Source organism: Phyllopteryx taeniolatus, chromosome 13, assembly GCF_024500385.1.
Source record: "Phyllopteryx taeniolatus isolate TA_2022b chromosome 13, UOR_Ptae_1.2, whole genome shotgun sequence".
Lineage (NCBI taxonomy): Eukaryota > Metazoa > Chordata > Actinopteri > Syngnathiformes > Syngnathidae > Phyllopteryx > Phyllopteryx taeniolatus.
In genome coordinates this window covers 6,963,291-6,975,954 of record NC_084514.1, presented here as the reverse complement: position 1 = coordinate 6,975,954, position 12,664 = coordinate 6,963,291, and the positions used below count along the sequence as shown (strand labels likewise).

Below are 12,664 nucleotides of genomic sequence, written 5' to 3'. Positions count from 1 at the left end.
CAGTGGTCTATGAGTTTGAAAGTCATAATTACAGTGAATGTGTGTGAGTGATCCACGTGACCATGTATTCTTACGCCACGTTCCGTTCGTAACCACGAAACGGCGTATGGCGAGACTGTTGTGAACCGAAGATCTCTGCCAGAACCAACAGAGACTCAAAAAAAGGTTATCACTGTTCCTTTGTTGCAATAAATCATGTTCCGACAATCCTGGATAATGAACAAATTGTTATAAACTGGTGATTGAACAAAAAATTGTTAAACCAAATGTGAATGATCAGCGTCAAAATCAGTTAAATTAGCCATTCAACTATGATGATGTTACTGTAAAATATCAACGAACTGCTTTGATGGAATCGTGTATTTTGTGGAAACATGTTTTACTCTGCCATAAAAATCCATTCGCCATTATTATACATAATGTCTTTGTTTGGACATAGACATTCCGCCCATTTTGAAATATTGAACGTACAACACGAGATGATTGTGCAAAGACAGATTTATGCATCTATGGTAAAGTGGTCAAATGAAAGCCGTTTGTGGTGTGCTTTTACAAAATATTTGCAGTTATTGTGATTGTCATCGGACAAAGACAACTTTTGATATTTACATTGCTCCTAAAACCAGATCCGGTCTTGATTTTCATGATACCAGTGTCAACCTTCGGTAAACCAGGAACAAGATTTTCAAGCAAAGTGCACCATGTATCAATTTTTGTTTTAAATGGTTTTGTACTGAAAAACATAATAAGCATGAACACAACCTATCGAAACCAACAATAACTTGTAGGCTATGTGCTTGGGGTGACACTTTTGACTAGGTGAACATAAATACCTGTGGAGCTAATACAGATCCAGGTGGAACCCCAATAGAGTATTTTTTGCTAAACATAGGAAAAAAAAGTAGTCTTATTTTGTAAGATGGCATTTGATCATTTGTCAAATTATAATGGGTTTAACTATCCATCCATCTTCTTTACCGCTTCTCCTCACTAGGGTCGCGGGCTGCTGGAGCCAATCTTTGGGCGGGAGGCGGGGTACACCCTGAACCGGTCGCCAGCCAATTGTAGGGCACATAGAAACAAACAACCATTCGCACTCACATTCACACCTACGGGCAATTTAGAGTCTTCAATCAACCTACCACGCATGTTTTTGGGATGTTGGAGGAAACCAGAGTGCCTGGAGAAAACCCACCAAGCACGGGGAGAACATGCAAACTCCACACAGGCGGGGCCGGGATTTGAATCACAGTCCTCAGAACTGTGAGGCAGATATGCTAACCAGTCGTTCACCGTCCCACTGGGTTTAACTACACATACAGTAAATACACATACAGTACCACGGGCAAGGTTGTAGTGTCTAAAAAATGTATCCACAGCCAAAACAACATGGAAATGATTCTGCAGCTTAGCAAGGGATTCTCTTGGATGACTCACAACTGGCCAAGCAAAGCACGAGTCAGACACAAACATACACACACTTGTAGACGCTTTCACAGCTACACAGCCTCGTGGGGGTAGCCTAGTGTTGTGCTCGCATGGCTGCAGAAACAAGAACTGTCATAAACACGGACACCTTCCTGGAAGGTGTTCAGGTAGCAGTCAGGAATTTGCAGGAGTGTAACGAAGCCTTCCCTGGTGGACGAGCTGGTAACAGTTCACGCGACTATTGGGAGGGCAAGCTACTCTGTCCGAGTTATTGGAGGTTTGAGCCAGCGAGTGGATAATTCAATCGTAAAATATTACGTTTGGCGCCATTATAGGCCCATCACCGCGGAACGAAATGGGTTTATGGCCGCTGAACATTGTCTCGCACCCCTGTGTCGTGTGCACTTCATTTAATATGTGCAGCCAAACCCCATACAGATAAATAACACTGAAATATGTCGTACTACATCCTGTAGCAGAGACCACAAGGTACCAGAACGAGCACAACAAGGGTGTCTCGGGTCATCCTTCATAATGCAGCTAGGCTCTGTGGCATTTAAAATGATCCAAGGGGGTCTACAAGGGGTGTCCAATTCTTTCCTGGCCCAGTTTTATGAGCCTCCGGAGGGCTGTACATTCTCATAAATGCTACTGTTATGTGTTGAGAAACCTTTTCAGGTAGTATAGCCAAAGCACCCTCCGCTTCCATTTTTGTGACGACCTTGAGGAGTGTTCTTTGTGCTTTATGCTTTTCGAAAAAGTTCCAATACTGTGGTATCAATCAGAATGGATAAAGTGGTGTTCTTCTAAAAGGTAAGGTAAGACTTTGACATAAATTACAACCTAATCTGATGTGAGCTATGAAATAAGAATTTGAATCATTTCTGACTGTGCTTTAGTCGATAGTAGATTTGATTGATTGATTAATCCGCTATACAGTATGCGAAACGTCACATGACCAAACCCAGAAAAAAGGAATAGCTGGCTTCCTGTGTAAGCTAAGCTAATGAGCATGACTGGTTTGATTACATGATTGTTTGAAGCCGAACTTGCAAAAATCTTATTTTCTTTATGGCTGGTGTCTTCGGACAAAAGTTAAATATAATTTTTTTTAAATACATTTTAACACAAACAAAACTTAAACATCGAATATTGTAATGTTTGGTGGCTCTGTGGTGAAATCTTGTTTTAAAAAAGGACAAGGTAGACATTTAAAGTTCATATGTTATTTTTTTTGGCACGGTCCCTTTCGCCATTTTGCCAAATGCGGAAATAGGTTGCGCATACAGTATACCGGATTGAGATGTTGGGGTCTTATAAGGCAGAAAAAAATGGGGACAGCAGCAACATGGAGAAACGTGAAACTCAGTCTAATCTGGATAAAACATATTCAAGTAACTGATCTATTTTTTTTTCAGTTGTTATCATTAGCTAATACATTTTTTGATTTGTTAAGTCAGTTCACAATGTAAACTAAGCTATGGAAACATGTTGCTCATAAAAGTCTGAGCCAAAGCTAATTAGTTCAGAGGGAAACTATTTTGTGTGCGGATACGTTTTCGTTCGGAAACATTCAGCAATGACAAGAGCGGAGAGATCCACTTATCTAGCCAGCTAATGGCGGCGTAGCGGCTGACTCGCAATGGTTGTTCTCGTATCAAATCAAGTCGGTATCCTACCTTTGACTGACATCATATAGTCATATACTGTTGCTACCAACAATAGCACAACACCATCCTGAAATAATGTTCAATCGCTAATTTAATATGCTAGAAGAAAATGCTCATTAATAATCCTGGAATTGATTTAAATTACATAATACGCGCCATGTCGCCGGCGTTAGCAGCCAGTGGCTAGCTGCTAGCGGCAAGAACCCGGTGGGCTCGCGACAGCCGGCGGACTACTTTTCAAAAGGTAGTTTAACAGGCAAAAATGAAAAATCTGCACACTTAACAGCGTGCCAACACCAAGCCGATTCATTATTATTATTATTATTTTTTTTTTTTAACAAATCAAGCTTGCTTAAATGTGCTGAATTCGCAGGAAACACGCTCCTGTAGTTTCAACATCACTTCCAGTCTGCGGCTGACGACGATTTGGCTAAACATGGCGCCCAGTTTAATTCTTATTACACGAACGCAATATTAATTAGAGTACTTTTTTGTTTGTTTGACTAATGTCGGCACATGCAATGTGTTAAAAAAAGGGTTTAGTTAACCTTTAGGAACATTTCAGTTCTGTTCTTTAAAAAAAAATTATAATAATGTGAGTACAGGATTTATTTATTATTATTTTTAAACAAGTATCAGTACCGATACCTGAAAAATGTACTCGGGTACGAGTAACCAAAATGTTTGGACTTGGTCGCTTCCCACCACTGACATCGCTGCGTGTGTGTGTGCGTGTGCGTGTGCGAACCTGCTGCTAGCTCCTCCATCCACAGCCGCAGTCAGTCACACAGTCAAGCCGACGTGAGGACTCGTCGCTCGGGCTTCTCCGGTAGAAAAAAAGAGTCGCCTTTCAATCAACCGACTGTGGAGGGAAGACGGGAAGAAAAAAAAAACGAAAAAAAAACCGAGGACAATGTTTGACACGACAAGTTAGCTTTTTTTTCTTTTTTTGGTGGTACGAGAAAGACGGGATTTGAGGGGGGCGGGGGAGCACGTGGAACGTTTTAAAAAGCAAACAAGCTGGTGAGTAGATAACGACAGTCATGAATGTCTGACGTGTTGTGTGACAGGGAGATAATGTAAGTTTTACACGGTGTCCTTACCTTCCGTGTTGTAAGTTATATCAACTTGTTGTTGTTGTTGTCCCCCCCCCCCACCCCCCACGTCTGGCTGTCGGAACAAGTGTGCGTGCAGGTAGCTCATTAACTGCCTTTTTGTGGTTCAAAACAACGATTTCTCCACACGTCCAACGACGACTTTAACATTATTTTTGTTAAGGTTTACATTCTAATATGCTTAGTTTGGAAGCTCTCCACTTCAATTGTCAATTTAGGTGACGTAAGGTTCTGAGTGGGGAGGTAAACTACTCCTTACTTCATCACCTCAACAGTGAGTTTTAGTTTTTTAAAGCCTCACGAACCCATTGTGTTAAATTTGCTTCCCCGTGTTAAATTTGACATTGCTCCCAAACCTGGTTCCAATCTGAATTAAATTTGGCTTGACATTACAGCTTCTCACTGGAGTGCTCACTCACAGAATATTCCAATCATCTGATGTACCTGTAAAAAAAAAAAAAAACATGGGAGTTTTCTACAACCATTTTTAAATTGACGCCCAATATCGATCCATTCCAGATTAAATTTGGTTTGACCTAACATCTTTTGATGTGTACAGACAGCAATATCAACTTGACAGATGCCCTAAAAGTTGTTCAATGTTAAATGAGATTTCCTGTGTTAAATTGACATTTCTGCCAAATCTGCCTTCAATTCAATTCAATTCAACTTGATTTGAGTTAACAGCCTTTGATGCTCCACAGACGGCAAACTTGGACGTGACAAATAACCCCAAGCGACTCAAATATGGGGTTTCTGACTGTTCTTACGCACAGCAAATTTCATTCAAATTAGATTAAACCAAATTTGACATAACTGTTTTTGAAGTTCTTTAGCAAACATTTTCTGTCTGTGCTTATGCAAAGCAAATTCCGTTCAAATCATGTAAGAATTTATATAAATGACTATTAAATGTGATTTTTTTATTTATTTTTTTATACATCAAATTTGAACTTTTGGCAAATCTGGATCCAATCCAGATTAAATTTAGTTTGCCATAGACAGCAAATCTTGACTTGACAAATACCTCACGTGACTCACCATAAATGGGCTTTCCCCATGTTGTATACAGTGCTGCCAAATCTGGCTCCAATATTACATCACTGCTTCTGACTGTTTACTGTATGTATTGCAAATTTCATATGTTTACAGACAACACACAATGCTTTTTGATCGCAAATATTGAAAAGGTTTAATATTTTACGATTGACTGTTTTCTGAGCCGATCTCTTTTAACACACCGCACGCGACAGTATAATCACTCCGGATAATCATCTAGAGACTTTTGGGACTTTGCTGAGTTGATCAGAAGGGAAAATTGGGCCCGGTTAGCGGTCATTCAAAGGTACTTAGAAAGCCTTAGCCAAACCGTACAGGTCAAAGATATAGCGCTGACTCTGAATATCGAGCCAATGAAAAGTCCGATTGTTATGCTACGTTCCAGACTGAGAGGGGAAATTTTCAATTTGTAACTTCCGAAGCCCGACGTCAAAGCATTTCAGTCAAAAGTATAACTGTGTAGTTTTGCATTAGCAGTAGAACAACCTAAACATTTTAGCAAATTACCTCATGCAGAGTGGCTATTGTAATATTTTTTTCCACCAGTTTACGAGTAGAATATGTAGTAAATGCTCATTTGTAGTATAACTACGAAATACCGGCAAGTACTCTATGTAGATTCCCCAAGTTCACGGCTAGTAAAAACTACAGTACTTGATCAATGTTCAGATGCGCGTTTCCTAGTTTGAGGTGGAAAATTTCCAGCTCTGCCAAATGTGGTTGCCTTTTTGTCGCGGTTTACTTTTACTTTGTTCTTTTAGTTTGTTATTGTGCAGGATTAAGAAGAATGACCTGACCAATTAGAGAAACAATCTTTAGATAGCGTACCAAGACAGGATTTGTATTTCCTGTTTTTTGACATTGCATGACATAGCATTCCACCTAATTTCCCTTAATTTCTCAGTAAACAATGCTTGAATTTAAACAAAATTTGATTATATGAGTATACAATTTGGTCACTGTGAAAGGTTAAACCTGATTGACTTGTATTTATTTATTTATTATTATTATTATTATTTTTACTCTTATTAGCCTCAAGGCTTCTTATCTGACCTGTGTGTTCTGCTGTGAGGCCCAACTAACCCACTTACGATAAAATATTGCCTCTTCCCTGGAAGGAGTTTAGGGGCAGGACTGAATTTGCTCTGCCTTGCTATAAGAGATAAGCGTATATTTTGTTTGCTCTGTATTTCTTTGTCACATTTCATCCAACATCATGTCTGCTTCTGGGTTGGCACCCAAGCTGTTTTTTACCACACTACTATATGCTTTGGACAGAGAAAACAGTTGTTAATTCTTGCATTTCGTCCTGAATCATAATGTAAAGACAAAAACAGGCGGATGTAAATATATTATGGGATGTACGCTACAGTATATTACCCGACTTATGCAGTTACCAATGTTGGATGAACCTGTCACGAAGAAACATTTCTACTGGACTGTAGCATTGTTTCAATGAATAAAATACTTATTGTTGTATTCAATATCTCTTGGCCAGTGGTCATTGTTGAGGATTTCCCAAATGTATTGTCATGGGGGTACGGTGCTGGACAATATTGTGCTAGTTTTTTGGTGAATGACAAGAGGTAATGCTTCGTTAGAACTTGGTCACAGTCATGAGTGGCTCACTCAACTAAGAAAATAGTCAGTCCCTCTGTAGTTTTTGGAGAGACAATGTTTGAGATCTGCTATTGTGATCAGTATCCCACCATGTATCTAAATTTTAGCTTACATTATCACACAAGGATTGAAGACTTGATAGAGAAGCATGATCTGAAACTGGTGGGAGCTATCCTCACACTTCTGTAATTTTGTTTTCTGGTCTGGAGCAAAACTGAAATGATACATTTGGTCATGGTTCACTTTGTGGTTGACATTGGGATGGGAACTCTACAAAATTTTCTTCAATCAATAAATTACGTGGATAAAAATGTGTAACATGTTGAGCTAAGTGTAAGAACAGTGGTGGCAATTTTAGTGTCTCTGAACTATAAAAATGGCTTTAATTTTATATGTATGCAAGTTTCTTATGTGCAAACCATGTCAAGCTGTGCTGCATATGAGAAGTTGCAACACAGACGCGTTTGTTTGCCTTGCTCGACTGTAGATTTCAGAGTTGCCAGGGGCGTCACGTGCATAGTCAACAGTGCGGTTTTGGCTCAAGGTCGCTTGTGAAAAGTCGTCACAAGATAAGAAGTAACCCTCACAAAAAACAAAACAACCAGAAAAAAAAAAAAAGATAAAACCTATAATTTCAATTTTACTTCTTTGGACAAAACCTAACATTTAAGATGGCTGGAAAACAAATCGAGCGATATTTTGTGGTGGATTGAATTCTTGTCTGGCCTGGATAAGCAATCGTACCTTTGTGCTTGTTTTCCCCCTCACTTTGTGGCAATAAAATAGAAATGTCGCTTTTCATGCCAGGAAAAAAAAAGTTTTTACAACACCGCCTCAAAGTGAGAGAGATTTGTGCACGAGTCCCCAAGTATAGCTTTGGAATGATGCATTGTAACACTGCTAATAAGTATTGTCAGACATTCATACCGCCCCTTGAGTAAGAGAGAGAGAGAGAAAGTTTATCCTTAGCCTGACATGACTTCGAGAGGTGCACAAAAGAAGTCCTAGTTATTTTCTCTCATAAAAACTATGCATGCTAGGACTGTGCAATGTAGCATGATGCAACACCGAAACTGGCTGGCCACCACAGAGACGTAAATCCTTTCCCCATAACATTATGGGATGCACTGTATATCCCGCAGTGTGTACACGTGGCCATGTTGGATATACAGCTGCCCCAAATAAAAACACCGGTGGTTCGACATCACCCTAAAGATGCTCGGGATGTACAAATCCAAGCCTGTGAGTCATGAGGAAAGTCATCTTTTTACAACTATAGCTTGAAAACAAATTCCCGTATCCACGCATTTGATGTTTTAGCTCACAACTGTGTGTTTTGTACGGGATTGCCACAGGGGCGTCCATCCTACGTGGCGGCTGACAGTCCTGTCACGCCAACAATCAATCAAATGGGGACACTGGTGGCTGCTTCATGCTGGCGTCGGGCTAAAGGAAGCCTGGCCCACGCTTCTTCGCTGCTTTCTTTTCCCAAACGGAGGACAAATTTGATTACAGTCTTCTGGCATAAAGGCGGCTGGGAGCACTTCTTTACTGCACTGCACAATTGAGGGAAGCAACATTGGAACTGGAACTCGGGGTGGATGAGATTCGCCCAGAGTTCTTAAAGGTGAGGGTTGGACTCCGCCAAGGCTGCCCTTTGTCACCGATTCTGTTCATAACTTTTATGGACAGAATTTCTAGGTGCAGCCGAGGCGTAGAGAGGGTCCGGTTTGGTGGCCTCAGAATTGCATCTCTGCTTTTTGCAGACGATGTGGTTCTGTTGGCTTCATCAAGCCGAGTGTGAAGCGGCTGGGATGAAAATCAGCACCTCCAAATCTGAGACCATGCGGACTTTGTATCGATCCTTTGTGGTAAAGAAGGAGCTAAGCCGAAGGACGAAGCTCTCGATTTAACGTTCGATCTACGTTCCTACCATCACCTATGGTCACGAGCTGTGGGTCGTGACCCAAAGAACAATATCCCGGTTACAAGCGGCCGAAATGAGTTTCCTCTGCAGGGTATCTGGGGTCTCCCTTAGAGACAGGGTGAGAAGCTCGGTCATCCGGGAGGGGCTCAAAGTAGAGCCGCTGCTCCTCCGCATTGAGAGGAGCCAGCTGACGTGGCTCGGGCATCTGTTTAGGATGCCTCCCGGACACCTCCCTGGTGAGGTGTTCCGGGCACGTCCCACCGGGAGGAGACCCCGGGGACGACCCAGGACACGCTGGAGAGACTACGTCTCTCTGCTTGCCTGGGAACGCCTCGGGATCCCCTCTGAACAGGTAGACGAAATGGCTAGGGAGAGGGAAGTCTGGGCTTCCCTGCTGAGGCTGCTGTCCCTGCGACCCGACCTCGGATAAGCGGAAGACAATGGATGGATGGATGTAAAAGAAGCACTCTCTAGTAGTATACTTGTTTACCGGTATACAGTGGTACCTTGACTTCCCTTGACGAATTAAATTCATCCTGTGACTAAGCTTGTAACTTAATGTTCCTAATTAAAATTAATTGAAATGCCATTATTCTGTCCAAGCCAACAATTTTTTTTTGTTACCTGACAAACAAACAAAAATTGTACCGCACTGAATGGAAAAACAAATAAAACGTAATAAAAGAAAAAGTAATCAACTGCTTTTATAAAGTAGAATTAGTGTAAACAAAAAGTTGAATCCCAGTGTGATCTGCCCTTCTGAATCCCTTTCAAACTCGCAGCACTGTTTCAGTGTTTGCAAGCTGCGGATTGATGTTTGCAAAGAAAAGGGATGTTACTACCCCTCCGCCAACTGCTGCTTTATTGCTTTCTAATGGAAGCTAAAGATTTTCAAGAGGCACATTGCATTCATGTCTTTTCAGGTCCTCTCGAGTGTCAGCTTTTGCTTGTTTTATGGGAAAAGAAAGGCTACTTTGTAACAAAGCTATGAACCAAGCGCGACCGTTGCATTTTGGCCAGGCTCCGAACACTCGCGAGTTAATGGCATGCTTTTTTTTTTTTTTTCTTACTGGGTGATAATCGGCTGTGAAATTTATGTACGTCGTTTGGCTACCACGGTAGCAACAAGGCTCGTCCCATCCGCCAAACATTACATAAGACCGATCCGAGTCGAGGCATATGCGAGGCATCGTAGCTGGCTTCATGTCACAGCCTGGAGGCTCCTGTCTGCCTCTTCTTCGTCTGTCTGTCTTCTTCCTCTCATCCTCATTTTCTCATGCTTCAGAGGACCACCTGAGGGGGTGGTATGCGCTCATCTTTTCCTGGTGACAGCTTGCGGGTAGATGCGAAGCTGCATTCTTGCTCATCTGGGAGGGTGGTGGATGAGGAGGCCGGAAAATGGTTTCCACCGAGAGCAACGTTGTATTTGAAGTTTTTTATTTTTTTATTTTATTTATTTTATTTTTTTTAGGGCGACATCGCTAGTTAGTCTTTTTTTTAGGAAATAACGATGCAGACAAGTGCAACAGTCAATGACCGTTTGAACACGGAATCATTTTTGATATAAAAACACCTGTGACATTTGTTCTTGCTTTGGCCATATCTGAAGGCCCCGTCAGCCCGCGCGTGGCTGTTTGAAATGTTAGATATTCATGTTCGTATGATGCCTTTTCAAACCGTAATGCCAAAAGCATATTGCAAGCCATGACGTTTGTGAGCCATAGGCTGAGCTGCAGTGCTTTTCAAAAATTAGAATTGTTTTTTTTTTAACGGAGTAGACGTGTGGCTAGAGCGCGAGTCATTTACGTTTCCTGTTGGAACTCTTAAGAGTACTCTCCATAAGTACAGTAAATAATGAATTCATACCAAACAGGATTGTTTGACCTTTGTGCAGTGTTGGGCTCGACTGAGCAAAGTTTTTTGCCAACTCGTTGATTATAATGGATGGAGGGAGAGAACGATAACTAATAGCGTAGTTGGTGCTTCTATGCAAATGAGGATGAATGAAGATTGCCTTCACCCGTGTGTGGGTTGTTTGACTAAGAATCCGTTTGGACCATTGTTTACTCCTCGACAATGTGAATGAAAATCTTCGACAAAAGAGCTGGCGCAAGGAATGGAGACTTGTGTTTTCTTCTTTCCATTTTGAGGCTGAACATGTACAGTTGTTGCCGATATCGATCTCTGTCACTTGGCTTTGCGCTCTATGCTAAACTGGCTCACGTTATTGCTGTTGTTCATTTCCGAGCCCAAGCGACATGTTTGATTTTGAGTGTTTCTCCGAGAAATTCTCTTTCGTCAGGCGCCAGAGCTTTTTATGTTCCACTCTGTTCCCCGCGGGCTGACGTCATCCCGATGCAACAATGACCTCCGGCCAACAATAGCCCCCGATGAGACCAGTTTGTTTATGTATTATTTACAGCTCGACTGTTGCCTGCTTCTTGCTTCTCTGCTCCCCTCGGCCCACCACATTATTACTTTTGAAAGCTGGCAGAGCTGGAACAAAGCAACTTTGTAATTTTTCGGTCTGTTGTTTATTAGTGTACTAAAAGCAATCTGTAGCTTTTTTTGGACTGGCCCCGCAGTAGTTCATCCACTGGTTACGAATGACAAATTGATTCCTCAGCTGCAAGGGTGGCTTGTGTGGTTTGGAGAGTTTGTGTGTATCTCCAATGTGTGGCTGATCACATCCACAGATCTCATGAGAGCATTTGGACCTAATTAACCCACTTCTCTGCAGAGGCATCAACTTACTCAACCGAGATAGACTGTCTTCTGATATACTGTCGCCTGTTTACAATGGATTACCTCCATTCAACACCAAACAAATGTCACTTGTCAACTTTGGTGTATTAATAAAAGCAAAATGTTTGTTTTGTGTCTCTATGCGGAACTTCAGTTAGGTACTGCAGTACGACGCAAAATATTTATGAGAGATTTTACGTAAAGAGTTTGACGTGCTTCCGAAAGCAATTTCCTAGCCACGACTTCCGTTAGCCAGAGGCTGAGCTGCACTGTGTTTGTTTCCAGAGTAGACGAGTGGCTGGAGTGTTAGGCAGTTACACTTTCAGTACTTTACTTTCCATGTAAAAACCTGGTATGACTCTCTACCATACTGAATATGTCGTGCCAAAAAGTCAACAATACAAATATAGTGCCAAATACAGCGCCACTTCGCGCTTCACGTTATGTGGCTACAGTGCTTTGCGGGTTTTTCCAAAATATTCATTAAAACAATTAATAAAAATACAGCCATATCGGAAAGACGCGTTGTTTCATGTTGATGCGCGCGAGAGAAGGTTTCCCTGCATCCCAAACAAAGAGATGAGTTGACTCAAAGGCTTTGTACATGCCTTTACATACCTGTACTGTACGGGCGCTCATACAAGGCGCTTGATTGGTTCCCGGCGCGACATCGACCAATGAGCGCACGAGTGCTTTTATCCCGTGAGCTGATTGGCTGCGTATCGTTGCAGCCTCACCCAGCATCTTCCCTTGTTGTGTCTCGTCCACGCTGTTTCGGTTTTTCACCTTTCGCGGGGTGTTCTGGTCCCCATTAACCGCGAAAAATGAGGGAACACTGTAAATGTAACCGTAAGTCTGTCAATTCATATAGAGTTTTCATATTTATGTGTGATCTAGTGAAAGAAGCACCAGTCATACGATACACAATGGCACCTTGATTTATAAATGCCCCAGTGTATGTTTGTTGTTGTTTTTTTGCTTTGTGATGTGAACCAAACTTTAATTTGATTTACGAGCGAGCTTCAGGTACGCCACTGCTGAAGTGAAGTGGAAAAAAACAAAAAAGCCACACTCGCCACTACACAGCTGTTTATTTAATG

General features: G+C 41.7%; 1 protein-coding gene across 6 annotated transcripts in view; it reads left to right on the top strand.

Moving 5' to 3' along the window:
• The first annotated feature begins 3,501 nt into the window (after positions 1-3,501).
• stxbp6 (syntaxin binding protein 6 (amisyn)) overlaps positions 3,502-12,664 on the top strand; it is a 51,711-nt gene continuing 42,548 nt past the window's right edge. Inside the window, exon 1 of one of the 6 annotated variants that reach the window (XM_061795660.1) lies at positions 3,502-3,693. The gene's annotated coding sequence lies outside the window, so the exon portion shown is untranslated. The other 5 variants (XM_061795657.1, XM_061795663.1, XM_061795658.1 and 2 more) reach the window with 5 other exon arrangements.